The sequence below is a fragment of the Rhinolophus hipposideros genome (assembly GCF_964194185.1).
Source record: "Rhinolophus hipposideros genome assembly, chromosome: 13".
Classification (NCBI taxonomy): domain Eukaryota; kingdom Metazoa; phylum Chordata; class Mammalia; order Chiroptera; family Rhinolophidae; genus Rhinolophus; species Rhinolophus hipposideros.
Window position 1 is genome coordinate 1,026,307 of NC_138059.1, and position 13,590 is coordinate 1,039,896.

Sequence of the window (13,590 nt, forward strand, 5' to 3'; positions counted from 1 at the left end):
ACTCATGAATTTTATGTTACATATGATACCTTAAAAAGCTCATTTAAAAGACACTTTCTACAAAGGAAAACTCCAGGTTGAGACGCTGTCACGGGTTAATTTTCCAAACGTTCAAGGACAAGATAATATCAAACTTCCAGAACCTCCTTCAGAGGACAGGAAAAAATAGATTTCCTAATTCTTTTTAAGAAGGTAGCATAATCTTGATTTTTTAAAAAATGGATAAGGTAATAGAGGAGATCCAAGATGGTGATGTAGATAAACACTGTGCCTGCTTCCTTCCACGAACAAACTAAAATTACAACTAAATTATAGAACAATCAACCTGGAGAACCATCTGAAATCTGGTTGAACAGAAGTTTTATAACTAAGGATTTAAAGAAGCCACATTGAGACTGGTAGGAAGAGCGGAGACACAGAACCCCAAGCCTCCACATGGTGGGTGAGAACCAGAAGGGATATCTTGGCCACAGAGGTTCCCCCCAGAGGAGCAAGGGACCCCAGCCCCACACCAGCCTGCCCAGCCCAGAGTACTGGTGCCAGGAAGAGGAACCCCCACAACAAATGGCTGTGAAAAACAGTGGCAATTGCAACCATCCAGGTGGGACAGAGGCCGCGGGAAACCCAGGTGTCCTCTTAAAGGGCCCTCACACAGACTCCCTCATTCCCAGGCACTCACCTTGGATTCCAGCGGAGGGACAGTAACTCGGGGGTGGGGGGGGACGCGTCAGAGCGACGGCTGGAGGACAGTCAGCATTTTCCCTGGGAGGAGTGTCCTCCCAGCAGCCAGCAGATAGGCGCCATCTTTCTTGTTTTGAGCCCTCCCCCTACGCTTACGTCCAAATCTGAATCTGATTGGCTTGGTGAGCTCCTCAGTTTCACCTTGCTGACTCACTGAGACCCCATCCCACCCAACACGATGAACCCAAACAGGCTCACACCTAGACACATTATAATTAAAATGCCACAGGTTAAAGACAAAGGATCCTAAAAGCAGGAAGAGAAAGGTAACTAGTAACTTATAAGGGAGCTCCCATAAGATCGTCAGATGATTTCTCAACAGAAACTTTGCAGGCCAGAAGAAATTGGTACAAAATATTCAACGTGATAAAAAGCAAGTACCTACAACCAAGATTACTGTACCCAGCAAGGCTATCATTTAAAAAACGAAGGACAGATAAAGAGCTTCCCAGACAAGAAAAAGCTCAAGGAGTTCATCATCGCCAAACCGGTATGACAAGGAATGTTAGAGGGACCTCTTTAAGGGGGGGAGACAAAAATTATGAATAACAAAATGGCAATAGCTACATATCTATCAAGAGTTACTTTTAATGTAAATGGATTAAATGCTCCAATCAAAAGACATACAGGGCTGAATAGATAAGAAAACAAGACCCTTACATATGCTGCCTACAAGGGACTCACTTCAGATTGAAAGACACACACAGATGGAGTGTAAAGGGATTTTCCATTTCATTAAAATGGGGAAAAAAAATTAAACAGCTGGGGTAGCAATACTGATACCATACAAAATAGACTTTAAAACAAAGGCTATAACAAGAGACAGTGAAGGACCCAGTCATCCCACTTCTGGTATTTATCTGAAGAAACCCAAAATCCTAATTCAAGGAATGTGTGCGTCCATATGTTTTTACAGCCTTGTTTACAATTGCCAAGATGTGGAGGCAGCCTGGGGGTCGGTCAACGGAAGAATGGATAAAGAGGAGCTGGTACATATACACAACGGAATCTTGCTTGGCCAGAGAAGGGAATGGGTTCTTGCCATCTACACGGGCATAGATGGACCTGGCGGGAATTGTGCTGAGTGGAATGTGTCAGAGAAAGACAGATGCAATGTGATTTCACTTATATGTGGAATCTAAAGAACAAAATAAATAAATAAAACAAACTCATAGATACAGAGAACATGTTGATGGTTGCCAGATGGGAGGGGGGTTGGGGATGAGTGAAAAGGGGAAGGGATTAATAAATACAAATTGATTGTTACAAAGTAGTCATGGGGATGTAGATTATAGCATAAGGAATATAGTCAATAATATTGTAACAACTATGTATGGTATCAGATGGGTACTAGATTTATTGGGGTGATAGATGGGAAGGGGTTAGGTATAAAAGGTGAAGGGATTAAGAAGAACAAACTGGTAGTTACAAAATGGTCATGGGGATATAAAGTACAGCACAGGGAATATAGTTAATAATATGGTAATAACTATGTATAATGCCAGGTGGGTACTAGACTAGTCGGGGGATCATTTCTTAAATTATACAAATGTCTAACCACTGTGCTGTACACCTGAAATTAATATAAAATGAATGTCAACTGTAATTGAAAATTTTAAAAAATGGGGGAAGGTAAAGAGAATAAGAGGTTCAAATTTCCAGGTATAAAACAAATAAGTCATGGGGATGTAATGTACAGCATGGGGAATAGTCAATAGTATTGTGATAACATGGTACGGTGTCAGATGGTTGCTGGACTTATCATGGTGATCACTTCTTTAGGTGTGTAAATGTTGAATAACTGTAGTGTACACCGGAAACTAATATAATGTTGTATGTTAGCTATATTTTAATAAAAATCTTTTTAAAATTAAAAAATGGGGGTGGGAGGTGGGAGATGAGGGTAAGGGGGATCAAACATATGGTGATGGAAGGAGAACTGACTCTGGGTGGTGAACACACAATGGGATTTCTGGATGATGTAATACAGAATTGTACACCCGAAATCTATGTCATTTTACTAACAATTGTCACCCCAATAAATTTTTTAAAAATTAAAAAAATGGATAAGGTATTATAGGAAATGAAAATTCCAGGGCAATCTCCCATGAAAATGTACCCTAAAAATAATACCAGAAAATCACTGGTGGCCAACAAAAAGGAAAACATGCTATATATATTCCCATATATGCAGAAAATCACTTAATAAGTTCAACAGTTTATGATAACTCTTGCAGCAAACTAGGAATAGAAGAGAGACCTTTCTAATGGGATAAGAAGTACTTATAAAACAGGCTATAACATGCATCTTCCTTAAGGTGAAATGTGGAACACGTCCCCATTATCACCACTTCTATTCACTCTGTGCTGGAAAAAGAAACAAGTGGGCCATCAGTAAAATATGAAGTCAATCTCTGGTCACTTGAACGTGCTTGATTTTTAGTTTAGACAGTCTAATGGGATTCACAGAGCAAACACTGAAATGAGTGCATGAATTTAGAAAGGTCACACGCTATAAGATCAGTATAGAAAAACCAACTGTATTTCTATATACACGCAACAATGAATTTAGAATCTTAAAAATCTGAAAAGAACCCCCCCCCCCCACTGAATTCTGGGCTGTCCCAGGTTAATTTCAGCTGTCTATATCTAAATCCATTTACTCTTTCTAGCAAGAAGAGGAATGCAGATCACCAGGGAGAGGCACTGGAACCCCACCTTTCTTGTGACCTCAGTACACATAGGAGATGAAGATACCACGAGTTGTTACCTTTCCGGAGAAAAATAAAACGGCAAACCTCTGGCAAAGCTGTCTTTGGACCTGAGCCACCTGCTGTGCAGAGTGGCTGTCACTGGAGAGACAGGAAAGTGGGGAAATGACAGCCCGAGAGTGATGGACACGGGCAAAAGCCACCCTCAGAAAGAGAAGGCCTGGCGCCTGGTGTGGGACGCGGGCAGCTGGACTGACGGCTGGTGGTCAGAGGACTGGCTACCGGCGACACTTGAGTGTGTGGGAACGCAGAGGGCAGCTGGAAATGCATCCCTTCTTGGGGAGCTGACCAATAGGAGGGTATACCCTTTGAGACTTGGGGGTAAAAGGAAAGAAGGAAACAGGAAGGGGAAATTAAGTGCTGCAGAACAAAACAATCATAGTTTCGGAGGGCACCCCCCCCCCCCCGCCGCCGCCAGACCGCAGACGACACGAGCTTACTGACGCTGCACTTCACTGTGCCGCCAGAAGAGGGCGATCTTGGCAGCGGGCATCCTGGGAGCCCGCACACCCACGGTCCGCACACGACTGCCGTCCGCATCCCGGGTAGGACACGCGGTAAGGAGAAAAATAAAAACGAGAACAAAACCTTTCTGTCGATGACCAAGTCCCAGGAAACCAATTAGAGGCAGAATAAATCTGTAATACCTGAATTAAAACATTTGAGGATATGAAAAAACACCTTAATCAGAAATGCAGAACCTCAAAACAAAAACAGGCAATAAAAAGGAAAATAGAAATGAGAACTGAGCAAATTAAGGAAAGAAATGGAAGACAAACGGAAAGAACAGCTTACCGTGTTTCCCCGAAAATAAGACGGGGTCTTATATTAATTTTTGCTCCAAAAGATGCATTAGGGCTTATGTTCAGGGGATGTCATCCTGAAAAATCATGCTAGGGCTTATTCTCAGGGAAACACAGTAGAAATAAAGACTGACTTACAACGTTCCAAGGGAGCATACATTTGAAATTGCAGTAGGAGGTTTTGAAGTAATTTGAAAAACAACCCAAAGAACAAAAATGATCTAACTCCACCCTGAAAGGGCTCATCTCATTCCTAGGGATGGAGGGAGGCCTGGAGTCCTGGTCAACTTGACCTCTGTGGGCCAACCTCTGACCTCTCTGCTTCCATAACCCCAGAGGGTCACACCCTGGGGCAGCTACTGGAAGCCAGGCCTCCCTAACCCAGGCCAGCTGGGAAAGGCCGGGCACCCTTCTCTGCTGTTGTTCTCTTCTCTTTGCAGGGTCCAGCTCAGCTCCCTTCTCCAGAGAACTCCCAGGTGTTGTCAGTTTATCCTTTGCCTCAGGAGGGGCTGAGATGGACTGAGTCCCTCCCCCACCTTGAGAGTCAAGCTCCCAGCAGAAAACTGATGGCAGATCCCAATTGGGGAAATTGGGAGCAAGAGCCCTGAGCGTCTTATTTGGAGATGAGCGGGCAGGACTGGGGAAACTGCAGACCAAGGGTAGGGGGGTGAGAGGGACACCTGGGGGAGCTGCTTGAGAAGTGGCTGAAGGTGGAGGGACAGACTATCTGAAACCGAGTGGATGCTTTTAACACCAGGGCCCCAGTGCTCACTGCTGTGTCCTCAGGTGTGCCCTCAGGTGAGCCTGTCCTCTCCCTTACATTCATTCACTCCCTGAGACAGCCAGGCTCTGCCTGTCACAGGGTGTGGCTTCTAAAGACGACATCATGCCTTGAGTTGTGTTTCAGCTCCAGAGCCCTAAAGCAGAACGACCCCCTAGCCACATCCTCCTGAAACCAATGGGACAGAGGAACCGATCTGAAGCAGACCTCAAGGTCTGAAATCAGGAATTATTGCTCTTGCCTCACTCTTGCCCAATCAACAAGACGCCCGACCTGAGAGCCACTCTTCTGATTATGCAGGATTCAGCCCCCTAAACCTTCTGTCGTGAGCCATTGGGGAGGCGGGTATTTTGGAGCACGAGCTCACCCCTTCTCTGTATTGGTGCCAATCCTAATAAATGTATTCTCTTCACCATAAACTTCTGCTCGTACACTGCTTTTGAGCTGTGCTCCTGGTCAGACGAACTCTGGTTCAGGTGAGTAACATGTTCCTGGGACCCTGCAGGGGGAGCCAGCCTCTCATCCACTTCCCCATTGCTTTGGTCACCCTGAATCTGATGATTGCTCACATCTTGGGGGAGAAGCCAGCTCAGCTTGGGTGGCTCTCCCTTGGGGTCTCTCAATGGCTGTAGTCAGATGGTGGCAGCAGCCTTCTCCACACCTATGTCCCCCGCCCTGGTTACCAGCATCCGCCAGCCCCGCTCTCTGTGCCCCACCACCCCACAAGTGGATTTCTTATGTCTCCTCACTAGAGGCTCCATCTCCCCACTTCACTTGACACTGAGTGCAACTGGGGGAGGGGGAGGGGGCTCAGGAGGAAACTAATAAGGTGACAGTTTAGGGCGCTGTGAGAGAGGAGTGAAGCGTCTTCACATTACAAAGAGCCATCATCAGGACATTGCACAGAATGAAACATCTGACCAGTGCAGCCCTGAGCACAGCTGAGAAACCCCATTCACAGCTGGCCAGCTGGCACTGACCCTCATGTCTGAATGTCCTATGTCCTCTGTGGGGTGACTTGCAGGGCACTTAGGAGTTGTTTGCAGGCCTGGGCCCTGGCCAGAGCTGGCGTGTCATTCCTGGGTCTCCAGCTCTGCCCTTCTCCTCCCCGCTTATCAGATGGCATCCATCCCACCTGGACCCACCGCCACTTGGCAGACTCTCCGTCCTCTTGTAAAACAAAAACATAACTTCCATGGCTGAAAGCCTTTTTGAAAGACAAGGTTTACTGGGCCAGCAAGAAAGAGAGGACCAGGTTGGGGCAAGGAGTCTAAACCCAGCGCACACCAGGTGGGACGGCCGCATGTCTGCCGTCCTGGAGTCCACCGGCTTTCTGATACCGCGAGGAGGGGAGAAAGACGCAGTCGGCCAGAAGGAATGTACTACGCAGGGTACAGAGGAAGGGGTGGGAGAAGGTGGAGCGGGGCCAGCTCTGGGACGGCCAGAGTCCCTAACGACGGACTGTGGACAAGGGCTGGAAAGTTCCAGTGTGAGCAAGAGGGGGAGGCTGCAGGTGTTCCATGGCCCCAGCACTTCCCTTAGGCTCTTCCCTTAGGTCAGCGCAGACACCAGCGGAAGTGGACTCAAAGCCCTACCTCAGGAATGAGAAACACACTAAAGAATGTGAGCTGTCTTTTGTTGATTTTGCCTGTTAAGTGATTAACCCCTTCTTGCCTCTTCCTTCCACCCTCTGGCCCCTGTAACTTAATTTAGGGCATCTCAGAATTTTCTCCTTGTCACTCTCAAAGCCAGGAGGCTCTTGCTTGGGCGGGAAGAGCTGTTTGGAGGGCTTTCTTCTCCTACTCCACTCCCAGCCCTGGCACCCCGCCCCCACCCCGCCGGCCCACCCAAGGTCCAATTCTGAGTCTCTCACACCAGGAGCTCCTCTCCAGGGACAAGGCCGTTTTCTCAAGTGGGGGCCTTCAGGACTTTGTCCCCTCATCCCAGATAGTGCTTTTCCCTTCTGTCAGCACCTCGGAGAGGGTTCACAGTCATCCCAGCCCACCCTGTGGCCCATCCTGGCCTACCTCCTGGGTGTTCTGCTCTTTCTGAGAAGCAGAGTTTGAGAGTGGGGTGCACATAGATGGGGGTCCTTGGAAGGACAGTGATGGGATATGGAGTGGACAGGACAGAACAGGCTGGGCCTCGTCAAGGGAGCTCCCTCTTCCCCCACACACCCTGTACATAGGGCCCCACTCCCGGCTCCCAGCTTGTCCATCCCTGAGCACGAGTCTGGCCCAGAGCCTCAGAGACCAGACGCCCCTGCACTGGCCCCTCCCGGGCGGACTCTGCACAGCGTCCTGCTGGCTGTGGGCCCTGCTTTTCTCGAATACTGAGTGCCCAGGAAACTGAAACTCAGATTCCCTGAGGCCACACTCCTCCTCCCCCATGAGTCAGTATGAAAAATGTCATCCCCCAGAGAACACCATTTCCTCCCCGCACCCCTCCCCTCCCTCTTCCCTGCAAGAACCTGAGCCTCTCAGATACACTAGGAGAGACGGGGAGCCCAGCTCCTGTAGGCGGGGCAAATCCCAGGGGCGTCAGCCTCTCAGCTCCAGCCCAATGTGAGGATGGAGGAGACGGTCTTCACCTACGTATTACACATGCAGCAAGTTTCCTTTAAAAAAAAAAAAAAAAGGGTAACTGGACGATGAACAGATTGGGATGGATGGTCCCTGGAGGGCAGGAGCCAACTCAGCGTAGGAAGTGCCAGCTCAGGAGAGGGGGCGGAGCCGACAGGGAATGGAGTTAATTGGTCCAGGGCTTCCTAGGCGGTGAGGGGAGCAGAATTTGTCACCCCAAATATGCCTCTTATTTTAGCCTGATTAATTTTAGGAAACAGCAGACGGAGAAGCTCTGAGCGGAGGTTACACGTTTGTAACAGATATTTACATTTTTAAGGGAAATCTCCATTTGTAACGGTGCCTCCCTCTCTGATCTCTAAAAACTGATCAACGGAAAAGCTCTAGACTTAAACCTGCATAACGACCACACGCTCTTGCTGTGCTTTTCCTGAAAACCTCCCATAACTGAACCCCCGACCCCCACACACATCTTTTCTCTTTAGCTGGAGATGCTGGTAAAGGTGGTGGTTGGGCCATTTTGGGGAGTAACTCAGTTCTCCTGTGTCTCTCCCACGTGTGGACGGAACAGGGGCCACAGGTTAAACCTACAAACTTAGGAGACTGAAAGTAACCATATAGGATGGTGTGAACATAAAAATTCCTAACAGGTGGGCCATGGTGGCAAGTCATATCTCTATAATCTGTAGCTGCCCTGACAAAGGTCAATCTCTATCTCAAGTGCGCCTGTCTATTGTCTTTGCATCTGAGATAACAGGCGCTTGGAATGTCAGTAATCCCTTTTCCGGACCAGAGCAGGAAACTGTTCTGGTCCCCTGATTACCATCTGTATGTGTTGTAAAACAGCAAACTATTAACTGGTGTCCTGTACTCACCTATGTACAATAAGTACCTGTCTCTCTAATTTACTTTTGTCCAAACTCAGAGATTTCCGCCCCCCCCCCTTTGTTTTCTCCCACCCCCTTAATCTACTACCAGTGGATTTCAGGTAACCCTCCTCCTTAGGGTCTATGTATAAAATAAGCTTCAAACTGCCATTTTGCAGAGCATTTTCTCACTCTGTTGAGATTTTGCTTCCCGGCAATTGTCATCAGTTTGGCTCAAAAAAGGTCTTATAAGCTTTCTCTTAGGCTGGATGTTTTTTCAGCAACACATGTATATAGGAGGTGTCCATGTTATTAAACATCTATTGTTTTTCTCCTGTTAATCTGTCTTTTATCACAGGGGAAAGCGGGTGGTCTCAGCCAAAAACCTAGAAGGGCAGAGGGACAATTATTTTCATCCCCACAGGGGTCTTTGTCCTGTCCCTGACCTTGGTGGTTCTGGAGGTCCTCAGGAGGACAGGTGTGGAGAACTGGCTGGGGGCTCACCGTCATAGTGTGGCCTGGGTCATCCTGTCCTCCCCTGGCCTCAGTCTCCCCTTCTGCTGGGTGGCCCTCCTCTGTGGCCACACAGGGACCACAGCTCTCACCAGGCCCTGGGGTCAGGAGGGTTAGGGCCCAAAGGACTACTGGGAACCCAAATCTTGGGATCACCATCCCACTAGCAAGGGAGTGGGGAGATCTGCACGGAAGGCAGCATGGGGAGTGGACAATGCTTAGCCCTTAGAGCCTTGGGGAGTGCCAGGACAGGACATGCTGGATCCCCACCCTTACAAGCACAGGAAGGAGAGCAGGACAGGGTCCCACCCACTGCCCCAACAGGAGCATGGGGGAGGTTGGGTTGAAGTCCCTCCCTCTCCAATATTTGCAGTCCTGGGAGGGGTGCTTGTGAGACTGACTAAAGGAAGCCTCACCAGAATGGAGCCAGGAGGCCTGAAGGGAGCTCTCACGTAGGGTCATTCAAGGTCAACTATAGACCTCACAGGAAGAGGCATGCCTTGCATCACCTCGGACCAATCCACGCTGAGAATGCACGACTAATTCTTCTCAAGAACGTATTTTTTACTATAAGAACTCTTAGCTTTTCTTTCTTTCTTTGGAACACCACAGGTATTGCCGAATTGTATATCCCGATTGCGAATCCTAAAACCCTTGAATAAATCTTTATCATTTATTTCTAGCCAAAGCCTCCTGGATTCATGCTCAGTGGACAGTAGCCACTACACTTGGAACTCCCAGTTTCCTCCAATGGACACTTTGTTCATAACAGTTCCCCCTAACTCCCCTTTTTTCTCTGTAATGTTCGCCTCCTTTGTTCTCCAGACTTGCCTATGGGTTCACTATAGCTTACACATCCCAAATTGCAATCAATTCCTCTGTATTCCTGAGTAAATCCATTTTGCTGGTAACATCACTAGCTGTTTTGTTTTGTTAGGTCAACAGGCTGTATATTAACAGGAGAAATGCAGGCCCGCAGCCCCTAGCCCCCTTCCCAGGTCTCCAGGGAAGGGCAGAGGGTCAGTTGGGGGAGTCTGACGTCCACATCTCCCCAGGCCCAGAGCCTCTAAAACTTTCCACTCTCAGTGGCTCCAGACCCCAGGCCACGAAGGTCTTGAGCCAAGTATTGGCAGCAAACGGAGCCTGGTGAGATAGGGGAGGGTGGACAAGGATGGGTGTGTGAATGAGTTCCTGTGAGACCTCAGGATGGTGGGGGCTCTGGTTCCAGTGGGATCCTGCTCATTCCTTTAGCAGGCACAGCCAGAGACTCCAATGAGTGGCCCAGAGTGTCCACCCAAGGCCTTAATGTGGGGAGGGAGCCAGACCACCCCTATGCCTTGTGTTAGATAAGAGTGACTGGAACCCTCCCATCCAGCCTCTGAGCCCCTCTCCTGCCCCCTCCCCGACCCCCAGCTCTGGCCTGGAGTGCTATCAGTGTCACAAGTCCTGGACACTGGCCTGTGATCCATGTTCTCTCCTATTGGCACTGGGACTGTCAACGTGGAACCAGTGTGTGGGTACATGAGTGGTAGATGGGGTACTCCCATGGGCAGAGTCCCAGGGGTTCTGCCTTGAGCCCCCCAACCAGGTGAAAACTGTGCCTGGGAGCAGAGCTCAGGGACTCCTCTGGCTGATCCCAGACTCAGATGGGCTCTGGGGTAGGTGGCTGCTCTTCTCTGGTTGCCTCAGTTTCCCCCCGGCTTACGGGCTCCCTGGCGGAAGGGTTCTGAGGCTGGGGGTGGGCAGCATAGTTGAGGGCTGAGGGGGCAGAAGGGGAGTGGTCTTGGGGTGGGGATGAGAGGGCCTGAGAGGGCCCTCAGTGCTGGTGTCTTCAGAGCTCTCAGGAAGGAGACCAGGTATGTCAGGAGTGGGCTTTTCCTGTTGAACATTAAAGAAGGTTCCAGGAGACCCTCCCTGTACAAAAGCAGGACAGACAGGCTGACTGGGAGACTAAAAGCTGAACGTCTGGTCTGCTGTGAAAAGGACGTGAGAGGGGTGGGGTGGGGCGGGCTCTGCTCAGCCTGGGGCCACCCCCTCTCGGCCCTCCTGTGTATCCCAGCCCAATCTGCCCCTGCTTGTTGTATTCGAGGTGTAAGGGCAGATGTTACTGCACACAGCTCTCCTGATGCCACCCGTGGACGCCCAGAAGACAGTGGCCACACTGGCTGAATCTCCCTGTCTCAGCTGCCCCAGCTCCCCAAGCCTAGAATGTGGGTGCTCTCTTCACTCTCACATCTCTCGCCTTGCACTTCCTGCCTGCTGCCCACATGTTCAATGCTTTCCACCCAAAGACTGCACGTATTTCATGTTTCTCCAGGTGGCTGCCCTCTGCGAACCACGCCTGATGAGGTTATTACCTTTCTGCACAAGGGGTCCCAGAAAACTCCCCGGGATGGGGCTCTGAGAGGGCCTGCCCGCGGTCTCCCTCTGCTGTGCTTGTGCTATGCCTGAGCCCCCAGCCCCCGGATGTTCTCGGCACCGCCTCCTCCCAGGGGAGAAAGGGGCAGGCGACAGGGGAAGGCGCTAAGGAGTAGGAGGAGGCCGGTGCCCTCGGCAAGCTGGCTCCCCGTCCCTGAGGCCAGGGTTCAGACAGACTGGAGCAGCCTGGGAGGGACGGGGCTGTCTGGGTCTGCTGTGAGCCTCCCCCTCCCCCACTGGCCACACACCTATGGGCAGATGCAGGGAAATGAGAGGCGTCACCCCAACACCTGGGGAGTCTGAACTCCTGACCAGAGCGGGCCCAGCTGGACAGCACTGCGCCTGGCCTCACTGCAGCCTGGGCAGGTGCTAGGGTGGAGGCGAGTGGGGCAGAGCCCTAGACCAGCTTTCCTTTCCACTCCCCTTCAGCTTCTAGTGTCCCCACACCCCTCTCCTCTCCGCCCCCAGGCTGCAGGAAATCGAAACTCGAAACTCGGAGCCCAGGGCTCCTCCTCCCACCCTCTCCTCAGCCCCACCCAGACTCCCTGTGGCTCAGCACAGCCTCCTGCCCCCCCAGAGAGGGACAGCAGGAACCTGGAGCCACCCCCAGGAGGTCAAGGCTGCTTCAGACCCCAGCCCTAGAGGGACTTTGCCCTCCAACCCAGAGCAGCAGGGCAAGTGGTTACAACCCTCAGCTGGTTTCCACTTCTGTAAACGGGATAATAACCATAGCCACCTCTCAGTGTAGTTATCGGAAGAGTAATAACAGATGAGTGTCACGTGGAAAGTCGTAGGTGCCAGCGTAGGAGTTTAGGTATCAGCAGGAATAGCTCTTACAGGTGTCCTGCCACTGCCCCGGCCCCGCGGCTCCCAGTTCCCAATTCCTGACGATGACTTCCCAGTCCCCCCATGTACCTTCCTGTCACCCAACCCAGACACTACCCAGCCTCTCTGGGTTCACTGGTCTTGGTCCCTTCAGCAAAGTCATGTGCAGTTTATTTTGAGTGAATGCCTTTTACGTGAAGACTGTGAACACGGATGATCCCAGAATGTGTTTCTGGGGACATTCTGATTTCTAGCCCTTTGAATTCTTTTCTTTCATGCAATGCTGGTCAGACCCATTCAAGTGCGTCACATGTTCACTACCCACTGAGTCTCAACCAGGCTGCTCTGATGTGCTTCTGGACCCTTCCCCAAGTCGTTGGCTGGGACCCCTTGTCTTCCCAGGGCAGACCCCATTCTGTCTGCCTGTTTGGGGCTGTTCCTCTCTCTGGCTCCCTCACTGCTGGAGTTGCAGGAAGACTAATCACAGATTATCACCTGGTAGTGAGGTCGATGACACTGCATTCATGCACTTCAGTGACCTCCCTGTTCAAAGCTCCGCACCTGTCCCTGATCTCAGGGACCCCAGATGGGTCAGAATCCTGAGCCCCTGTGGTGGTCATGGTCCCACCCCACTGGACAGTGTTCCTTGGGCCCTGGACCCAGGCATATCTGAGCTTCTGGGCAGCCTGAGACGACACGGGTGGGGAGCTGAGTGGCGCTGGACCTGCCCACAATCCGGAGCAGCCTGAGTAATAAACAGCCCCTTGGCTGGAACACCCTTCCCCCACAGCAGGCCCGTAGACCACTAGCCTGGTGGACCCACACTTCCTGGGTCCCTGCAGGCCACAGTAGGCTTGCCAAGGGGAAATGGGCACTCCAGCCAGGGTCCAAGGCCTTCCCCAGGGAAGCCCCCAGCTGCCCCTCCCACAGGACCTTGGGGCAGAGGTCTTGCTCACGCACTCACTGAGCTCCTGCTTGCCCAGCTAGGTTTTCCTGTGTCCTCCTTGGCTTGACTAGCCCTGGCATCCTGACCCGAAGTCCCAGAACCCCAGGTGCCACAGCCTGTCCCCAGAGCATGCGCCTGCAGGTCCCTCACTTTCTGTCCTGCCCAAATCCATTCCTGCCCCAGAAGCAAGCTGACGTCCCTCCCTGCTTCCTGACCTGCCTGCCCTGCTTAGCCTGGGGAAGGAGAAAGTGGAAGACATGGGGTGGAGGTTCCCTTCCAGGCCTCGCAAGCAGCTGGCTGTGGACTGGGGACACCTCATTACCCCACGGTCCCCAAGTGGGCCT